We start from the raw sequence: 7507 nt of genomic DNA on the forward strand, positions 1-7507 counted from the left end.
TTTTCAAAAAGATGAATAGCCAATAAGTGCATTAAAATTTTTTATAATCTTTAGCCATGAACAAAAAGTGTAAATCGAAACTACCGTGAGATTTCATCAAAACCCAGCCACAATAGTTATTTTCATCAAGAAAAGAAAAAATCAATCAAACAAACACATAAGCAAGCAAGCAAACAAACAAAAATACTAGAAAGTGTCCAGAGAAAATTTTTATACATTATTAGTAGGAAAGTAAATTAGTCCAGATACTACGGAAATTAGTTCCAATAGAAGTAACAGTGATCTAGCTATGCCATTCTTGGGTGCATACTCCTAATAATCTAAGTCAGAACACCTTATAGACCTGTCCATCCATGTTTATTATGACAGTATTCACATCAGCCACAATATAGAATCATCATAGCTGCATATATGTGTGAGTTTAGCACACATGCAATTTTCAGGAATGTGTGTATAATTGGAGATCATCATGCTTTAAGAAATGTGAAATTAGAGGGCTCTGTTAAAGAAAAGAAAGGGATCAGAGAAACTATGGGTGAGAAACCAAGGATAGTTGGGGTGAAGGTGATCAATTCAGATTCTATGCATGTATGAAAATATCACAGCAGAACCATTATTCTGTATACTTAATATGCACTAATACAAAAGAAGAGTGGCTAGTAACATGATCTTATGATTTATAAATTGCAAGGAAAAACTCTGTTTTTAATATTTTTGCTGTAAAGTTTTAATTATAATAACAGGCACTTAAAATACAGATCATAGGGAACCAAGAAAAATGAAGATGTGAGTATCCTGTTCGAAACTTAGGGATCACACTAGGCATGGCACTGTGGAGCTTGTGGACATGCAGAGCCTGCAGTATAACATGCTTGTGAAACAGGTAACATTTAGATCTCCATGGAAAAGTAAGAATGACTGGTACCTCATGTGGACCTGCAGGCTGTTGAGCTGGATTACAGAGTAATCATTATTGTCATGCCCAGAACGATTCTGTCAGTCACCCTGACCAAAAAAGGAGTAGTGGGTCAGGCTCAAGATATATGTGGCTTCTGCTGTCTATCTGATGTTCTTGATCTGAGATGCATTTGGCGGGCACCTGGCACACAGCTTAGCCATCATGACTGATGCAGCTCACCTGCTTGCTGGTTTTGCCAACATGCTCTTTCTCCCTCTGTGTCTCTTCATGATCAGCTTCCAAGACCATCATCTATTGCTGTTAGTGAGCCAAGGTAGTTGTGTTGTCTCTACAATCTGTCTGGGTGGTGACTGGTAAGCTCCTGTACTTTGCTGTGTATTGGTTGATTTCTGTAGATTATGAAATCAAAGGGACACGTTGATCAGCACACTGTGGCTGTTGAACATCATAGTGGGGTTGACCCTTCATCATTCTAAATAATTGGAATAGCTATGGCCAGGGTCATAGCCATGATAACAACAGCTAGCAACAGGAGAACCCCAATGTCTGAGCTGCCTTCATCCATGTGGTTGGAAACTTTGTGCAAAATGTGAGCATATCAGTTGCAGCCTATATTGTATATGTCAATCTTGAGTGCAAGTATGTGGATCCCATATACATGTTTATCTTCTCCATCCTTATTTTGGGGACAATGTCATTTATCCTGGAAGATGTGATCTTTTTACTTGTGGAAGGGAAAACCAAAGTTGTGGACTTTGCATCTGTGAAGAATCTGCTACTTTCTGTGGATAGCATGGAAGCTTTGCACAGCATGTATGTCTGGGCTCTGACAGTGGCCCACATAATCTGTCTGTCTGCATAACCATCATTTAGAACACCAAAGTGCAGCCCATGTTGAAGATGGCTAGGGATCTCCTCCAAAGGAAGTTCTACACTTTAACCAATCAAACTGAGAGCACTCTCAGGAAAGGAAGAACTGCTGGGATTTTCAAGGTCTCTTGGACCAATTGCTTGGCTAGGTGCCTCAGGGACATGGCCAGAGCATGTGGGTAGCACACTGAGTGTTCAGCCACGACTCTGAATCTTCTTCATATGGTGGTATTTTATTTGTACTAAAATGTGATTTTAATTATATGTTAATAAATAAAGTTCCCCGGAGGTCAGAGCTATTAGAGCCATAGCAAGAGCGTGGTGGTGGTGGCGTAAACTTATAATCCCAGCACTTGGTAGGCAGAGCTAGCTAAGTCTCTGTGTGTTCAGGGATACAGCCAGCATTGGAGACACATGCCTTTAAGACCTGGAGGGCTGTATTTACAGGCAGTGATGAGGCAGTCATGTGTTTGGGTTTACAACCAATGAGAAGGCAGAACAGAAAGACTATATAAGGACATATATACAGGAAGTAGGTCTCTTTTGGAGAGGTAGGAGCACCGCAGGAGGAAGGGTAAGGTTTTTGCTCTGAGCTCTGACCTCTTGGCTTTCTCTTTTACATTGGTTCTGTGTTTCTTATTTAATAAGACGGTTGGTTACATCTACATCTTCAAGTTCAAGAAATAGCTTGAGCCACTTCACAGTGGAGCCTCTCTTCCTTTCCTCTCACGAGCCCACAGCCAGCCTCAGGACAGGTATGAGGCAGATATAAAGCCAGGATGGCCCTACTCCTCTTCCAGGGTCAGCTCCTAGCAAGGCTGTTTTAGGGCTGTATCCTGATGCCATCCCAACACCACAGCTGGGAAGACTCTGGGGAAACAGCACAGTTTCCAGAAGGGGAATCTGGGCTTTCCTTTACCACCCAGGGTCATTATGTCTTGAACCAAGAATTGAGCAAAATACATGTTGCTGCAGAACTGGGACTCCCTTTGGTGGGTATCTACTCTAATTGATAAAATAATGTTCAATCAAGCATGTAAAATTATCGATATCCAAAGATAGTCTGTGACTGGTGATTCTAAAACTAATTTTTAGATTGTGAATTCACTTTTCCTTTTATCAGAGATCATAAATGCCTTTTAGTTGATAGTGGGGGGAAAAGACCACTTGACTTACTCCTCTAGTCACTATAGCATTTTAAACTATTTGAATATTAGAATGCTGGACAATAATTGATGGAATAGAGATTATGAGCAAGTCTAGCTTAATTTTGGAAACAGATTTTCAATTTTCCTGTGACCATTCTGCATCCACCCCCTAAGATTACCTGTAACTTTCCCCAGTTTCTTTCCTTGAATTTTAGGATTCCATCAGAGTCCTTTGCTCAGCATTTTCCTGTAGCTATTTTCTTCAGGAAACTTACCTTTTAATGAGCTGGCAAATGCCTATAGATTAACACACTGCTTCTTCAGCAAAAGCAAGAAATGCACTGGGGCTTATTCCAGAGAGTGCTCCCATAGTTGTGATACCCTTCAGGCTTTGAGCATTCTTGGAAGCTATTTTATGACAGTGTTCCCTTTACATGAAAGAAGAGAGACCTACTGAAATTGTCCTACAGTGGGGAGAGACAAGTCTGACCTCAGAACTAACTTCTCCTAAAATTTATTTATTTTTAATTATATATATATATATATATATATATATATATGAATGTTTTGCCTGCATATATGTCTGGGTATCATATAATGCAGCACCCAAGAAGACTGACAGATGGCACCAAATCCTTGGAACTTGAGTTACAGGTGGTTGTTTGCTACCCTGTAGGTGCTGGGAATTGAACCCAGGTACTCTAATAGACAATGCTCTTAACAATTGAGCCATCTCTCCAGCCTCTATAACTAACATTTTATAGACCGCTTTTGCATCTGATTTTTAAAAGGCTACAATAACTTTATTTGAAGAAAAATAGTATACATATATATATATATATATATATCATATCATATCATATCATATCATATCATATCATTAAATCAGAAACATATCCATTTGGTCAGAAAGCAAAAACTAGAATTCAAAACTGACAACTACAGTGGGTAGAAATGCTAGTAGAATATATGTTACTGGTGTATCTAATAGTTTTTGAAAGATTAACTAGTTGAGGAATGACATGGAGTGTTTGTTAGTCATTGAAAATCAAAAGCTGGCTATAGGAAGGAATAGCGTGCTACCTGGGCAGATGGGCTGTAGTCAGGAATACATGAACTGAAAACACAGGAGTATGCATGCTCTGCCCTGTAGTCTGTATTGCTACTCTCTGAGAGTCAGGTCTTCCTTTTGTTCCATCAACAATATTATTAGGCATTTGCATGATTTCTTATGTGATCTACTGGATTTGGGATGATTTTCAGTTCAACACATTCATTCCCTCATGAATCTTTGCCCCTAATTTATCAGCTAACCACAAATTCTCATATCTAATAAGATGTGAATGTTGATATTTAGGGAGATTTCAAATCTCAAATAAACATGACATTGAGATGGGTACCTTCATGGTACCACATAGGGACTTGGGACAAACATGGAAGGTACATGGAACATAGACCAGTAGGTTCTAAGGTTTTCAGAAAGAGAAGGCTGCTCTTAAGCAATGACAAACAGTGAAGAGTCGGACTAAGCATCAGACAAAATGTAGCAGCAAGAGGATGAGCAAGGCTAAAGGAGAGAAGTCTGTCCTCCAGTGCTTTCAAATCATAAGCAATGCACAGCAAAAGCAGCTTGCAGAACCTAAGTGATATTTGCTGTCATGCACACAAACCAGATCTTTAATTCTAAGCATCAGTGAACCATTCAAGTGTAAACAGAGAGAGGGCACTTTGAGTTATCTTTAACGGAGATTATTCAGGACACAGTAAATACAATTATTTGGAAGACAGCCAGAGTAAAGGCAGGAAAAACAGTTAAGCAATTATGAGAATTATCAGGAGAATCAAGAGGATATGTTTCTCTTTTAGAGGAATAATTATGACCAGCATGCTTGTAAAAATCCTCCCATTTATTTAAATCTCTCTCCTAATACTTTCCAGGATTGTTTGTTCTCTTTTAAAGTTAAGAAATTGTGGTTTATCCTTTTTACTTTCTTTCAAATGGCCTCTCAATTTCTGGACCATGTCAGAGATGAATAAATATTATTGAATAGATGATGTCTTCATCATAAAAGCCTATATATTATGTAAATAGGTATTAAGAAATGAAGTAATAGATGTTAAGTACCTTTGTACAATGAGATACCAGAATGAGACTTAGTAGGAAAATTTCCCTTTAAGTCAGGGATCACCAAGCATGTGGATGATTCATAGGTTGCATCATTCAGTTGTAAGCATGGTTTGACCACTTAAAAAAGTTATATTAACTTTATATTAACCAGTTTTTCCTATTCATACATTTATTTGTGATGAACAGGTGTGTGTGTGTGTGTGTGTGTGTGTGTGTGTGTGTGTGTGTGTATGAATGAACATTTGTGGGAAGGGGTGGTCAGGTATGTACATGCCATAGTACATGTACATAGGTCATAGAACAAATTTAGGTGTTGGTCCTTGCCTTTCCATCTTATTTAAGACAGGGTCTCCTTGCCAGTGGGCAGGCTAAATTAGCTGGCCCACACCTTCTAGAGCAGTCATTCTTACCCTTTCTAATGCTGGGACCCTTTAATGCAGTACTTCACGTTGTGGTGACCCCTCGACCATTAAATTATTTCACTTATAACTCATAACTGTAATTTTGCTACTGTCATAAGTAGCTGATATGTGACTTCTATGGGGGTCACGACACACAAGCTGAGAAACTGTTTTAGCCATTACTCAGTGTACTGGGATGACAGACATATATGCCACTGTGTGCCTATTTTGTTAGGTTTGGAGATCTGAGTTCAGGTCATTATGCTTTGATTTTTACTCACTGAGATTCACCTTAACCTCTAACAGACTTTTCTCATAGAAACTGATAGAATTAAACCACTTAAATAAGATGACATTGGCATGAACATTTATGGAATAATCATAGTAACAAAATATGGTAATGTGTTCATACAAAACCAAACATAGATGTTAGTGGGTACCTGGAATTCTAACTTCAGCTAGTTTATCTTATATTAAAATAAATAAATCTAAATTTTATATTACACACTGACTGTATTTGCTGATTAAAGAGACTTTCCTTGACATCAAAATATGTGAGTTTGAATTTTAGATTTTTCTGTTGATGGTGTGCTATCATTTGCTCATCTTTCAGGGGTGTCAGATGGAATAAAATGTTTATATAATGTTATTTTCATTGTAGTTAACTCTGAATTCCAGTCATGCATAAATTTCTCTATATATGCACATATATATAGCAATAAGTAATGAAAAATGCAAAAATTAAATATAAACAATGGCCAGTGTCTTGTTTTTAGACACTTAACTTTCTACCTTAATTTTTCTAGCATTCTCTTTATGCAATGCAAATTTAGTTCTTTCTCATCCATGCCTAACCATCATCTATGGTCATTTTTACTTAATTGCACATAAAATAAAAGATACATATGCTAGCAGTTCCAAAAGCTTAATTTGAAATTATAATGAAAGAAAAGAGATGTATGTCTTCAAATTCTTGTATGAATGATTTGGGAGAATAAACGAAGTAGTTATCTCAAATATATGCATAAATTCTGAGAGCATCAAGATGAGCTGAAGTTCAAAGCTTGCAAAGGACCTTCAAACTCCTTTATAAATATGAACGAATACAATTATTAAAGGTCTTTACATCCAAGAGACACAAATTATTTATTGGCATTCAAACTCCAGTTTTTAAATGCTTTTCAATTGTGAGTACTCTGCTACCCAAGGAAGTGAGCTATCTTAATGTGGTAGGTAACATGGAGCCTCTTAAACTTAACATTCTTCTCAAATCAATGAAACTGTGTTGACTTTTCCCTAAGTTACTTTGACCTAAGTACACCATGAATTTAAAAATTCCTTTTGGTACACCCAATTCATTTTTTTGTGAGGCCAACATAAATTTTGATGACTTGTTTAGAACCACAGTTTTGAAAGTGCAAATGCTCTGTATATCAGTTTTTTCAAGAAGCTTATTGTGACTCTCATGCTTTCTATAAGCTTTATGTATGCATGGAAATATTCTGTCCATTACGTCAAGATGCCTCCAGTAGCTGAGCAATTTTCATGTTTTGGTTAACACTACAATAAAGCCTTTGAGTGTCTGTGACAGCTAGGATCACAGCCAAAATAAATTAAGCTTTTCTCATGATCCTTTGAGCCAATGATTGATGGGCATTTCAAAACTATAAATGTGATTTGGAAAGGTCATATTTTATTAAACAAAATAGGATCATTTTGATACTCTATACTATGTTAAACACTTCATCTGTACTTACCATGACTTCCCCAGTTCAGCAAAAGAACTGTTTCCACATTAGCTTCAACTGACCCTTATGATTACTATTTCTGTTCAAGTTTACACAAATACAGTGTAGTTGATGGAGAGCAGTGGATAACTGGCCTCAAATATAAGATGCTCACTTTTAAAAACTAATTTTCCTAATGTATAGAGTGAAATACTTCAGAATTAACTAAAGTACTGAAATTTGTGGACAGGATGGGCTCCATTAAACCTAAGCTGTGAATGTGTCTGTGTCTGTGTGTGTTTGTCAGTGTATGA

General features: G+C 37.2%; 1 pseudogene; it reads left to right on the forward strand.

Moving 5' to 3' along the window:
- Positions 1-847: 847 nt before the first annotated feature.
- On the forward strand, positions 848-1972 carry LOC114709044 (annotated as a pseudogene).
- The last annotated feature ends 5535 nt before the right edge of the window (positions 1973-7507 follow it).

This window comes from Peromyscus leucopus, chromosome 12 (assembly GCF_004664715.2).
Source record: "Peromyscus leucopus breed LL Stock chromosome 12, UCI_PerLeu_2.1, whole genome shotgun sequence".
Taxonomy (NCBI): Eukaryota; Metazoa; Chordata; class Mammalia; order Rodentia; family Cricetidae; genus Peromyscus; species Peromyscus leucopus.